At 39.5% G+C, this 13,035-nt stretch overlaps 1 protein-coding gene across 5 annotated transcripts in view; it reads left to right on the forward strand.

Annotated features, from left to right (window-relative positions):
• The window catches only part of LOC106093497 (tyramine/octopamine receptor), a 559,402-nt gene that overhangs the window by 141,649 nt on the left and 404,718 nt on the right, over positions 1 to 13,035 (forward strand). For 3 of the 5 annotated variants that reach the window (XM_059360301.1, XM_059360300.1, XM_059360303.1), the window contains one exon: positions 8,916 to 9,066. The exons of the other annotated variants lie outside the window; for them this stretch is intronic. The gene's annotated coding sequence lies outside the window, so the exon portion shown is untranslated. The remainder of the gene's footprint in view (positions 1 to 8,915; positions 9,067 to 13,035) is intronic. 5 annotated transcript variants of the gene reach the window in all.

A 13,035-nucleotide genomic window follows, 5' to 3' on the forward strand; every position in this document is an offset into this window, starting at 1 on the left:
CAAATCGGACAAAAATTGAGGCGTCCATATTTAGAATTTGATCCGACTCTAGTCGATACTTCACTACAATAATATAGGGAACATACCATACATGAAATTGATAAGCTCGACTTAGAGGCAATTCAAAGAAAATTTGATGGCTTCACTTTCTTTTACACGGATGGTTCTAAATTTAGGGGGAATGTAAGCTTGAGTGTCATGGAGAACCGAATATAACAGAACAGAATATAACCCAACATTTACATCCAAGGATATAGCCATATGAGGGTTATAGCCATATGTGGGCTACAGCCATATTTGAAGCTCTCCAGTATGCGAGGATAAAAACCAAGAAAAAGACTCAATCCTTAATTTTGATAACATTGAATTGTATGCTTCGTATATAAGGAACACACTTACAGAGCAAAAGCCGAAAGGTAGAATAATTTGGATCCATTGCCATAAGGATATAGGGGGCACTGAAATAGCCGATAGGGCCATTACATCGGCTGTTAACAGACCTCTGTCTCTCACAGAAAACCTTTCAGTATCAGATATCAACTGTTTCTTTAGACCCATCTTTCAAATAAAGCGGAATCAAAAAGCATCTACAATGAAAAGCAAGATTTTTCGAAAGTATCTTCTTGGGACGATTGCTATTCAATTTATAGTCGAAGATGTCAATTCTTAGAAAGTTGTAGCTCAAATATCAGAAAGAGTACTGATCGTGATACGAAAAATAAACAAAGTGATCGTAGCTTTGGCACTTCTTTAGTAGTATCAAGTGCGTTTTGCGAGTATTGTCAAAGCAAGGACCATGTTGTTGGAAGTTGTCCATCATATTATTTAGCCTTGCCAATAACCCGTCAAATCGACGGTGCCAAAAGTGCAGCCTTGTGGCTGGTACTAAATTCGTTTTTCACCGTTGAAAATCCTTTTCTTCCCGATTACTTTTTTGAAACATTGGGAAAATAACAATGATTAACAAGGTAGAGCGTGCTAAGTTCGGCCGGGCCTCATCTTATATACCCTCCACCATCGATTGCGTTTGTCGAGTTCTATGCGCGGTATTTCTTTTTAGGCAAACAAAGAATATTGAGTAAAAACTGTTATGCTATTGGAGCTATATCAAGTTATAGTCCGATTCGGACAATAAATGAATGCTGAACATTGTAGAAATCATTGTGTAATATTTCAGTATATTCGGATAAGAATTGCGCCTTGTAGGGGCTCAAGAAGCAAAATCGGGAGATCGGCTTATATGGGAGCTGTATCAATACAGCTATACCAGCTTATGAACCTTTTTGAACCATACCAGTCAAATCGGAATTGAATTGCGCCCTCTAGAGGCTTAAGAAGTCAAGACCCAAGATCGGTTTATATGGCATCTATATCAAAACATGGACCGATTTGGTCCATTTACAATCCCAACCGATCTACACTAATAAAAAGCCTTGTGCCAAATTTCAAGCGGCTAGCTTTACTCCTTCGAAAGTTAGCGTGCTTTCGACAGACAGACAAACCAATGAGAAAGCTCCCTTAACCTCACGGTAGTGGTCGCTGCAATTTGGGTAGCCACAATGTCCAGAGGCATAAGATGAGCATTAAATTCAGTGCATCAGATGGTGTCGTCCTCACTGCGGCTGTGATGCACAAAAAAAGCCATCCTTTGCATCCGGTTAAGTATTGAGCAGTATGTGGATTTTTGAAGCGCCGTCCACCAGAACACAACTCCGCATAGCATAATACGTCTGACAACAGCAGTATATACCCAATGCATGACACGCGGTCTAAATCCCCACCTTTTGCCAATGGGTCTCTTGCAGGTGTATAGGGCAAGAGTGGCCTTTCTTGCCTTTTCCAAAATGTTGGAACTAATGTTCAATTTCCTGTGCAGCAAAACACCCAAGGTATTTTTCGCTTTCTGAAAATGGAACATTCTCTCCATCCAAGGAGACAGGTTCCACTGTAGGCAACTTGTATATCCTGCTGAAAAGAACTACTTCTGTCTTGCACGTATTTATACCTAGATCATTTTCGGTAGCCCACCTTACTGTTGCACGTAAAGCTTCCTACAGTATATCTCTTAGAGTGCTGGGAAACTTTCCCCTAACCGCAATTGCCACGTCGTCAGCATGCGCGACCACTTTTACGCATTTTTTTCCAGAGACAATAATATATGTTAATGGCTATATTCCAAAGTAGAGAAGACACCTCCTTGAGTTATTCCTCTACTGACCCATCTTTTAAAATCTACAGATCCCAAGCCTGCCGTAATGCATCTTTTAGTAAGTAAGTTATTAATAAACCTTCTTACGGTAGAGTTAATGCCTAGAAACTCCAACTCTTTCATGATTGACGTCGGTTTTATGTTATTGATGCAAGATGCAAGATTCGCCTTTCTTGCCCTTTCCAAATTGTTGGATTTGAAGCTCAATTTCCTGTCCACAAAACATCCGGAAATTTTGCGCTTTCTGTAAATGGAACATTCTCTCCACCTAAGGTGACGGGTTCCAGTGTAGGCAACTTGTACCTCCTGCTGAAAAGAACTACTTCTGTCTTGCACGGATTTATACCTAGACCATTTTCGGTAGCCCACTTCGCTGTTGCACGTAGAGCTTCCCGAACTATATCTCTTAGAGTGGTGGGAAACTTTCCCTAACCGCAATTGCCACGTCATCAGCATACGCGACCACTTTTACGTCTTTTTCTTCCAGAGACAATAATATATTGTTAATGGTTATATTCCAAAGTAGAGGAGACAGTACACCTCCTTGAGGTGTTCTACTACCGACCCACCTTTTAGATCCACAGATGCCGTAATGCATCTTTTAGTAAGTTATTCATAACCCTTCTTACGGTAGAGTTGATGCCAAGAAACTCCAACTCCTTCACGATTGACGTCGGTTTTACATTATTAAAAGCTACTTCAATGTCGAGAAATGCTACCATTATATATTCCTTGACAACGAGAGAAACCTCTATGTCGGCGACTAGGTCGTGAAGGGCTGTTTCAGTGAATTTGCCTTTACTATATGCATGCTGCTGCCGCGACAGGTGATCTCCAGGGATCTTTGCCCTAAGATATGTTTCTATCAACCTTTCAAGAGTCTTCAGCATAAAGGATGACAGACTAATAGGACGAAAATCTTTCGCCTTCGAGTGGTTGGGTGCATAAGCATCACTTCCTACAATGAGGCTTTTCTTCTCTACAGAAGCAGCTTCAGCCATCGACTTACGGCTTGAAGGCGGCATCTTTGAATCGTGTACCATAGATATGGAAGCCAGCCAGTAATGAGACTTGTTTATTAAATCATCAGTGCTTGGCAACGGAAGAAGAAAAATATTTAGGCTACTCTGTGCAAGAATACAGGCTCTGTGTCTCCCATTCCCCGTATCCTTGAGAAGTCTAAATCCTGGAATTCTTAGTCCACGTACCATTCCTTCACACACCCATGGTTCCTGGATAAGAACCACGTCAAATACCCCAGCCATCAGGAGGACCTTTTGTGCCGCCGAAGCGGCCTTACAATGGTGGGGACTTATCTCTAGAAACCGGACCATAGTCAGGATTCAGAACTTCCACCACTGTTGTGTTAGCCTCGTCTTCTGACTCCACCAGGTGTTCATCCTCACAAGTTTCGTTGGAACTTGTCATGATGAGCTTCCGTACGCACACAGGGGCATGTGAAAAAGCTGTGGAACCTCTCTTTCCCAGGACACTTGGCACTTGCGGTGTGGACGATTTCGCCCTAGATTCTTTACAAACTGCTGCTGTCGAAGTACTTTCTGAGTTCCGTGCCTCCCCGCTGGCGCGCACTTTGAGCCCAGTCTAACTTTGTGACCCACCCACACAGGGCTTGTCGGGTCCCGTTTCGATGCCATCCCCTCCTGTCTCGATTGTGGCAGGGGGATTTTCAGTCTGCTGCAATCCCCCAGACTTTAGCAACCTGTTGAATCCGTAGGATACAACCCCTTCAGACTTGTTGAGATCTGCGAGACAGCCGGAGTTAAGTACGAATACTGCATTTCTCTGGTCACCATCAGCCTCATCCAATCTATCAATCATCCAGTCGGTATTTGAAAGACTGGGATTACATTCTCTTAGTCTTCCAAGTATCGCTTCAGGATCCGATCGAATCCTTGGTATTCAAGCATGCGCCATTGATCGAAAAAGAATATCTTCCTTCTTGACTTAAACTAGTGCTGCACCTGGCCTGATATCACCAATCTTTTTAAGTACACACCGATACATTTCAATTGAGCGTGGATTGCCGAAGGCAATTAGTCTGTATCGGCCTCGATACCAGGCTGCATCGTCACAAACTCGAGGAGACCCAGGAAATTCCGCAAGGACATCGGAGTATACTGATGACAGCCCATTGACTATCCCACTTTAATTATTCCTATGGAGCCCTGTTCTTCTCCCTTATCGTCATCACCAAACTGTCCCTAGCGACATTAGCAAAGGTTCTTGGACCCATCTTACTGTTGTTCGCCCTAGTTATTTTAGGCATGAGATGCCCTCCAGGTGACCGCAGCCTTTTGGCTGACAGTGGGGCAGTTGGGGTAGCCCGTTCAGCGAATTCCCGAGCCCAATTTAGTGAATCTCTCTCCCTAACAGTGAGAGTCTTAGGATCACCCGCACCAAGCCTCTCAATAAACCTGAGAGCGATGCGTCTTCTATTATTCCAACCTCTTAAGAAGCGTTTTGGTTTGCCGGGGAAGGCCGATGGCCTAGGCGAATTATAGCAATGCGAAGAAGGAATAGGTTCGGCCTTGTCCTTTAGACTCGAACCAGGTGTCTTCGTCAAAAGCCCCTGCTGACCAGTCGTCTGTCGGCTAGTGGAGCCTGGAGCAGCCGCTCCACCAGTCGAGGTTTCAGTAGCAGACAACATGCTACTGCCTGATACCACCACCGCAGCTGTTGGGTCTTTGGGGTCCACTGGAAACAGACGAAGATCATCAATCGCCTAATGGATACCTCTATCGCAGCTATCCTTGAGTGACTTAATTTTTCTTCCAAAAATTATGGCCTATTATGAGTTATAGGAAAATTCTTGCGGAGTGAAGTAGCAATACGTCCGCTCCACTCAACGGTTCAAACAAGAGTCTTAGGTGGGGCATAAGGTATGCATTTTTCACCGGATTTTGGCGAAAGGTGGTTTACATATAAACCCGAGGTGGTGGGTATCCAAAGTTCGGTCCGGCCGAACGTAACGCCTTTTTACTTGTTTTATTATAGTATTAAAGTAAAACAAATTTAATGTGATCAATTTTGCGTTGAAATATTGTCATGAAGAAAAATGACGGTTGTTAACAAATAGAATGAATAAATTCCAAACGCAACAAAGTGAAGGACGTTGGAGAATGTAAAGATGTTATTTATAAATACACTAGCTGACCCGAGCCCGCTCCGCAGCGCCTTCTTTTACTTTATATGGTTTCCCAAAAAGTAATTGCGGATTTTTTAAAAGAAAGTAAATTCATTTTTAATAAAGCTTAGAATGAACTTTAATCAAATATACATTTTTACACTTTTTTCTAAAGCAAGCTAAAAGTAACAGCTGATAACTGACAGAAGAAAGAATGCAAATACAGAGTCACAAGCTGTGAAAAAATTTGTCAACGCCGACTATATGAAAAATCCGCAATTACTTTTTGGACAACCCAACAGAGCAAAAGTTTCCTTGGAATATTTAATTTCGACAATTAAAGAGCTTTTAGTGAAATACTATGCTACGAAAAGAGTATATCGCTTGACTAACAGTTTAACAATATAAGTGCCTTTATCTGAATCCCATATTATCTTTATTGGTCCACGAATTTTAGTTTGGATGTAAGGTGTACTCCATTCTTAAAATACTTCATTTCAGCATCGTACTCTTCTTTCAAATACCATTTCCTTAAACCCCATAGTGCCATTGGTTTAGGGGAGTTTACACGATGAGGCGTCCCTCAACCACACGGCCCCAAAAAACGTTATCAAATTCGTTTTCTAATCTCAAATACCTTTCATTTGAGCCACATATTGCCATGGTCGTAAAATTTTTTCCCTTCGGGGGTGTTTTGGGAAAGGGATGATGCCCTAAATACATGGACTTACATTTGGATATCAAATTCGTATTCTACTCCCAAATACCTTTATTTGAGCCCCATATTGGGATGGTCACTAAAAAATTGCTGTTTGTGGATTATTTTGGGAAAGGGGTAGACCCCCAGAAAATTGGTCCCGAAGATGGGTATCAATTCTTGCTCTACCCCCCAATAACTTTCATTTAGGCCCACATTGTCATGGTCGGTAAATATGCCCGATTTAGGGGTGTTTTGGGGATTGGGGTGGTCGCCCAATCAATAAGCCCGAAAAATATATCAGCAATGTGCTCTATTCTCATATATCTATTCTGTATATCATTTATTTGATCCCTTATTGCCATTGGCCACAAAATTGGATATCAAATTCGTTTTCTAATGGACATGGCTAGATCGAAATAAAATGTCGCGACGATCAAGAATATATATACTTTATGGGGTCTCAGACGAATATTTCGAGTAGTTACAAACAGAATAACGAAATTAGTATGCCCCCATTTTTTGGTGGAGGGTATAAAAAATAAATTTGTGCCAATAATCCTGCTTCGTTTGACAGCACGTGCGATTTTATCATTAAATCCAACTTTCTTTGCTAAATGGTCATAAAATAAAAAGAAAATGATTTTTTGCTTGAAGGGGTTTAGGAAATAGAAAAATATTTGTTTTTTCCAAAAATTTTTAAAATTCAAAATATTTAAAAAAAAGCTACGTTAATGCAAATTTTGTCTTTAAAAATGTTGTTTGGGACAAATAAGATTAATGAAACAAGTAAAAGCGTGCTAAGTTCGGCCGGGCCGAATCTTATATACCCTCCACCATGGATCGCATTTGTCGAGTTCTTTTCCCGGCATCTCTTCTTAGGCAAAAATGGATATAAGAAAAGATTTGCTCTGCTATGAGAGCGATGTCAAGATACGGTCCGGTTTGGACCACAATTAAATTATATGATGTAGACCTGTGTAAAATGTCAGCCAATTCGAATAAGAATTGCGGCTTTTGGGGGCTCAAGAAGTGAAATAGAGAGATCGATTTATATGGGAGCTGTATCGGGCTATAGACCGATTCAGACCATAATAAACACGTATGTTGATGGTCAAGAGAGGATCCGTTGCACAAAATTTCAGGCAAATCGGATAATAATTGCGACCTCTGGAGGCTCAAAAAGTCAAGTTCAAAGATCGGTTTATATGGCAGCTATATCAGGTTATGAACCAAATTATACCTTATTTGACACAGTTGTTAAAAAAAAAATTAAATACGTCATGCAAAATTTCAGCCAAATCGGATAGGAATTGCGCCCTCTTGAAGCTCAAGAAGTCAAGGCCCGAGATCGGTTTATATGACAGCTATATCAGGTTATGAACCGATTTGAACCATACTTGGCATACTTTGAGCCATACTTTGAACCATATCATAACAAAACATGTCGTGCAAAATTTCATTCCAATCGGATAAGAATTGCACATTCTAGAGGCTCAAGAAGCCAAGACCCAAGATCAGTTATATGGCAGCTATATCAGGTTATGGACCGATTTGAACCATACTTAACACAGTTGTTAGAAGTGATACTAAAACACTATGTGCACAATTTCAGTCAAATCGGATGCGAATTGTGCCCTCTAGAGGCTCAAGAAATCAAGACCCAAGATGGGTTTATATGGCAGCTATGTCAAAACATGGACCGATATGGCCCATTTACAACACCAACCGACCTACACTAGTAAAAAGTATTTGTGCAAAATTTCAAGCCTCTAGCTATACTCCTTCGGAAGTTAGCGTGCTTTCGACAGACAGACAGACGGACGGAAAGTCGGACGGACGGACAGACGGACGGACTTGGCTAGATCGACATAAAATGTCACGTCGATCAAGAATATATATACTTTATGGGGTCTCAGACGAATATTTCGAGTAGTTACAAACAGAATGACGAAATTAGTATACCCCCATCCTATGGTGGAGGGTATAAAAATGAAAATGAATGAAACAATTAAATTTTGGCTTTTAAAAATAATCTCGAGGATGAAATCATTAAAATTTAGTCTTCTTTTATTGAATTTTTTTTTATAAAAATTTTGTCTTGAAGTTCATTTAAAATATTTTTTTTTTTTTGAAAAAATTTTGGTGTTAGAGAATGTTGCGTTGACATTTTGTCCTTAGAAAAATTTTGTTAAAATTTGTACAGAAAAAATTTAATTAAAATTGTATTGTAGTTTTGCTAAGAATTTTATAACAATTTCGCCTTTAAGTAAAATAATTTTAAGGCCACCCTGGATTCAACAAAATTTAGAATATTATAATTACCAAATTTTTTCATTTTAAAAAAGTGTTTCAGAAATTTTTTGTTGAGAACAAATTTTCTTGTTGAGAATAAATTTCAAAATCATTTTGGGTGGGGGGAACTCCCCTCCCCCCACTGTCTACGTCCCTGGCTGCCATATAAACCGATCTGGGATCTTGACTTCTTGAGCCTCTAGAGGGCGCAGTTACTATCCAATTTGGAGCAGTTTCTATCCAAAACGGTTTCTCCCATGACCTTCAACATACATGTGAAGTATGGTCTGAATCGATCTATAGCTTGATACAGCGCCCACATTAAAACGATCTTCCGATTTTGCTTCTTGAGCAAGGCGCAATTCTTATCCGAATAGACTGAAATATTAATGATGGAGGGTATATAAGATTCGGCCCGGACGAACTTAGCAAGCTCTTACTTGTTATATATATATAGAAGATTATCTTTTTTTAATAGTTTATTATCCATTAGAGAATGTATTGACTTGGACAACGGTGGTATTGTATGCTTATAGCTAAAATTGGTATTTATTACGATTCATTTGCAGCGAATTCTTTTGAAAGCTACCATAACACCAATTTAGTGACCCAGTGGAGTAACGTATCTTGAATGTTGGTGTCAGAGATTGAAGGAGGAGTGCAAGAGATCGAGGCGCATGGAAATCTAGAGGAATACATGTTCTGTAATGGCCAACTAAAGTAAGTAAAGTATATTAGGTCATAAATATATTAGGTCTTTATTGGATCGGTTGTTCGAAGTTATAGCAAAACAATTCGTTCAAACTTTCGGATAACAATTGCAACACCTCCACCATAGGATGGGGGGTATACTAATTTCGTCATTCTGTTTGTAACAACTCGAAATATTCGTCTGAGACCCCATAAAGTATATTCTTGATCGTCGCGACATTTTATGTCGATCGTCCATCTGTCCGTCCGTCCGTCTGTCTATCGAAAGCACGCTTGAAATTTTGCACAAATACTTTTTATTAGTTGGTATTGTAAATGGGCCATATCGGTCCATGTTTTGACATAACTGCCATATAAACCGATCTTGGGTCTTGACTTCTTGAGCCTCTAGAGGGCACAATTCTAAACCGATTTGACTAAAATTTTGCACATAGTGTTTTAGTATCACTTCTAACAACTGTGGTAAGTATGGTTTAAATCGTTTCATAACCTGGTATAGCTGCCATATAAACCGATCTTGGGTCTTGAGTTCTTGAGCCTCTAGAGAGCGCAATTCGTACCCGATTGGAATGAAATTTTATTATCCGATTTGCCTGAAATTTTGTACAACGGATCCTCTCATGACCATCAACATACGTGTTTATTATGGTCTGAATCGGTCTATAGCCCGATACAGCTCCCATATAAATCGATCTCTCTATTTTACTTCTTGAGCCCCCAATGGGCGCAATTTTTATTCGAATTGGCTGACATTTTACACAGGTCTCCAACATATAATTTAATTGTGGTCCAAACCGGATCATATCTTGTTATCGCTCTAATAGCAGAGCAAATCCTTTCTTAGATCATATTTTGCCTAAGAAAAGATGTCGGGAAAAGAACTCGACAAATGCGCTCCATGGTGGAGGGTATATAAGATTCGGCCCGGCCGAACTTAGCACGCTTTTACTTGTTAATATAAATAGAAAAACAAAAAAACCTTATTTAAAGTAAGACAGAGAAAACTCTATTTGTAATAGCAACAGAGAACCCTTCGGTCTGCAACCGAACAATATCGCATTGTACATTGTTTTTTACAGTTTCGGTCCAAGATCATTCCAGAGCATTCGACCTTGTCAGATATCGAAATCGTTCTGTTGAGGAAATGTGATGCGTCAGATTGGCTCATCGTCGTCTTCCTTCTGAACAGGCAGATTAAAGTCTTCTTTGGTTTTTCATTGAGACTTTTACGCCTTGCCCAGTCGTATTTCATATCCAATATCCCATCGGCCTTTCTGAATTGAGGATTCGATTCAATGCGTATCAAATAGTCGGGCTTTATCTGTAGTATATCAAGCCCAGGTGTCTTGTGTCTAAGACCCCATAAAGTTTATATATTTTTGATCGTCATGACATTTTAAGTCGATCTAGCCATGTCCGTCCGCCCATCCGTCTGTCCGTCCGTCCGTCTGTCGAAAGCACGCCAACTTTCGAAGGAGTAAAACTAGCCGCTTGAAATTTTGCACAAATAATTTTTATTAGTATACGTTGGTATTGTAAATGGGCCAAATCGGTCCATGTTTTGATATAGCTGCCATATAAACCGATCTTGAGTCTTGACTTCTTGAGCCTCTAGAAGGCGCAATTATTATCCGATTTTATTGAAATTTTGCACGTAGTGTTTTGGTATCACTTCCAACAACTACGCTAAGTATGGTTTTTATCGCTCCATGTTTTAATACAGCTGCCATATAAACCGATTTTGGGTCTTGACTTCTTGAGCCTCTAGAGGGCGCAATTCTGGTTCAATTTAACTGAAATTTTGCACGTGGTGTTTTGGTAGTACTTGCAACAACCCCGCTAAATATGGTTTAAATCGGTTAAATTAAAATTAAAATTCCCGTCCGATTTAACTGAAATTTTGCAAGTAGTGTTTTGGTATCACTTCCAACTACTGTGCTAAGTATGGTTCAAATCGGTTTATAATCTGGTATAGCTGCCATATAAACCGATCTTGGATCTTGACTTCTTGAGCCCTTAGAGGGCGCAATTCTCGTCCGATTTAACTGAAATTTTGCAAGTAGTGTTTTGGTATCACTTCCAACTACTGTGCTAAGTATGATTCAAATCGGTTTATAATCTGGCATAGCTGCCAAATAAACCGATCTGGGATCTTGACTTCTTGAACCTCTAAAGGGCGCAATTCTCATCCGGCTTCTCTCATGACCTTCAACATACGTGTCTTATGTAGTCTGAATCGACAAATAGCTTCATACAGCTCCCATATAAACCTATCTCCCGATTTTGTTTCTTGAGCCCCTACAAGGCACAATTCTTATCCGGATGAACTGAAATATTATACAATAACTTCTGCAATGTTCAGCATTCATTTATGGTCCGAATCGGACGATAACTTGATATAGGTCCAATAGCATAACAGTTCTTATTCAATATTCTATGTTTGTCTAAAAAGAGATACCGCGCATAGAACTCGACAAATGCGATCAACGGTGGAGGGTATATAAGATTCGGCCCGGCCGAACTTAGCACGCCCTTACTTGTTTGTTTATAATACTCTTTACAGGCCATGTCTCCGAAAAAAAGAGAGGCTCATAATGGAAACGACAATTTTCCTTCTTTTTTTTTTCGAAGCCTAGGGTCATTAAATAAAAAATTTATATGTTTTTAAGCAATATATTTCATGCTTTATTTAGTTAATAGCCATATTTAGTTAATAGCCATTTGATTTGGATTTTTGAGCTTTTATACCTCCTAATTGTAAAATTGTTGGCCAATAAAACAATTTCCCTTATATATTTTAATTTTTTCTGCGTGCTTCAATTTTTCTTTCTAGATGCGCGAAATTTCGGGATATATATGGCAGTTTGCTACAAATTATTTGGTTAGGGCACATATTTATAGATAGTTCTAAATAACTATTTAAAGGAATACTTAGCAGTTTCGATCCATCATATCGAATCCTAACCTATTCCTCTGGTTTCTGGATTTTGGCGAAATTCTATTCCGAAACATATATTCAGTCTACCCAAGTGTTTCATCTCAAAAGATTTTGCGAATTCCAATTTCATTTGATTCCAATTGCTTTCAATATTTTTTGCACTTATTGCTTCTAGGGTGATGTCTTTCCTATTCTTTGACATGTAGATACACGGATCGCAGTCCAATGGTTTCAAGTTCAGTTTCCGTAGATTCTCATCCGGTTTCTTATACCATTGTCGACCTGATTGCTTTAGACCATAAAGTGGTATTCGTAATCATCACACTTTTTCTCCTCTATACTCGTGCATTTATTTTCGCAAGGAATATGTTTGAGTTCTTTTGGCAGCTTAATGTAAATAGTCTCTTCGATTTCACCATTAAGATACGCCGTTACAAAATCAAGTTGGTTGAGCTTAAATTCTGCCACTAAAGCCATTATTTAACGGACATACCCAATACATGCAACGGTTGCAAATGTTTCGTGGAAATCCACACCTGGAATTTGAGTAAAACATTTAACTACCAGTCCAGCATTATAGCGCTCAACCTTTTCTTCAGCTGTATACTTCTTTCTCAATACCCATTTGCAATCAACCATGTTGTGTCCTTTAGCAAGATTTACAACTGTCCAAGTTTGTTGTTAATTCATTTGTAGTTTATTCCAGACTGACTGGTAAATTTGAATATGAGTACAATGTAATAGCGAATACAATAAAGAATGAAATATCAAAAAGGAATAGTAAAAACTAATATACACAAAAGGGAATAGAGAACACAGTGTTGCAATACAAATAATGGTTGTGACTACTTCGTACTTTCCAACACCTCCCCTCGAAGTAGGACGTCCTCTATAGAATCTCGGCCACGCCCAGTTCTCGAATATGTTGTTGATGCTTACTGGAACCAAGGCCCTTCGTGAGTACGTCAGCTGTCATATCTTCGGTCCTCTTGTACTCCAATTTAATATAACCAGAATTTCGGTACTGTTGCAAAAACTGA

Source organism: Stomoxys calcitrans, chromosome 1, assembly GCF_963082655.1.
Source record: "Stomoxys calcitrans chromosome 1, idStoCalc2.1, whole genome shotgun sequence".
In the NCBI taxonomy this organism is placed as follows: domain Eukaryota; kingdom Metazoa; phylum Arthropoda; class Insecta; order Diptera; family Muscidae; genus Stomoxys; species Stomoxys calcitrans.